Source organism: Rhinopithecus bieti, unplaced genomic scaffold (assembly GCF_001698545.2).
Source record: "Rhinopithecus bieti isolate Rb0 unplaced genomic scaffold, ASM169854v2 scaffold_27130, whole genome shotgun sequence".
Taxonomy (NCBI): domain Eukaryota; kingdom Metazoa; phylum Chordata; class Mammalia; order Primates; family Cercopithecidae; genus Rhinopithecus; species Rhinopithecus bieti.
Genome location: NW_016811990.1, coordinates 50,568 through 52,036, shown reverse-complemented (window position 1 = coordinate 52,036; position 1,469 = coordinate 50,568). Strand labels below are relative to the sequence as shown.

Genomic DNA, 1,469 nt, shown 5'->3' with positions numbered 1-1,469 from the left:
TTGTATGTACTTATCTATAGCCAGAGACAGCTTCTACCATGTTGTCCTTGACAGCCAAGATTATTAAAAGGTTTTTTCTACAGGAAGATTCAATAGGAAAAAAGAAAGAAACCTCTCTGATTAGGCTCCAATCATACCCCACCCTCCATCAAATTGACTGGATAGGCATAACGAAAACCAGAACACGTGGTTTCCAAACAAGAAAAATCCTATAAGAGAGGGGAGGCAAGGAGAGGTAGGATTCAGCCAGTGCCCACACTGAAATTGAATAATATCAGTTTCACTTATCTTCAGGTATCTTCAGGTTGCATGTTCGTGGAGTACTTTAGGAATAAATCTATGGCTTGCGGAGTACTAAAATACCTAGTGGTCTGCTGTATTACATTATGGCTTTCCCCAGCAGTTTCCAAGGCAACCTCCAAGTCACTGGCAGGAGAATTTGGCTGGAACTGCACGCAGGACTGCAGAGATTCCTCTCCACAGTTATAGAAGAGACTGTTCCAGGCCTGGGTGCACCAGGAGTGGTTGCTCCAGGAATGGACGTTCTGGGTCTGGTTGCTCCAGGCTGAATTGCTGCAGGTCTGGTTGCTCCACATTGGAAGGTTTCCAGTCGTGTTCACCAGGCATCCCTGGTGGTAGGAAGAGTAGAGGCTGGGGTAGGTAGGTGCTGAGGCCTTCTGAGTCACACCACTGCTATTCTTTGGCCAGTTGTTTTTCTGTCACCTCTTAGATTTCATTCTCTGGTTCTGGAACCAGGTCTTAACCTGTTTGTAGCTAAGGTTCAGGATGGTTGAAAGTTCTTGCATGTGCTGGAGGCTTAGGTATTTCTGTCTCTGAAATCTATCATTAAGTACATACAGCTGGGTGGAAGAGAACACAGTTCTGGTCTTCTGTCTCTTGACCGGAACATTGTCTTCCTTTTCGCAGTGCTCTTCTCTGCAGAAGTGGGTTTTGGCCTTTGGGACTGGTAGAAGAATCAGGGCTGTCCTGAATAAGCAGATCCATGGAGGAAGGAAGAGGACAGACAGTCTGTGTGAGGCATCTCAGCAGAAGACATTTGCAAGGATGGATAGTTTTCTTCAGGCCCACAAGTCACCGGTGTAGGTGAAGATTCTTTATAGTTGGATGCTTCAGAGCAAGGCAGGCTTTGGGGATAGGCTGGATCCACACTCATGTTATTATTGGGGAATAGGAGGGAAAAAATTAAGAGCTGGACTGTAAAAAAAAAGGCTAAGGCAGCTTTAAGACTTTTTTTCTGGAAGATCTTAGAGAAATATGACCTCCAGAAGTGAAAATATCAAGTAGTTGGGATGAAGTGAATTGCCCCCACAATAACAGGAAGCAACCAGCTCAGTCCAGCCTATATTTGTAATACATTTAGATGATTTTGTCACATTCCTCATTCCATCCCGGGATGCTCCTAATTCCTAAATGAGTGTTTAGTTTGTATACATTAAGTATCCAGTTAG

At 44.5% G+C, this 1,469-nt stretch overlaps 1 pseudogene; it reads right to left on the bottom strand.

Moving 5' to 3' along the window:
* Positions 1-290: 290 nt before the first annotated feature.
* On the bottom strand, positions 291-1,174 carry LOC108544368 (homeobox protein NANOG pseudogene; annotated as a pseudogene).
* Positions 1,175-1,469: the final 295 nt, after the last annotated feature.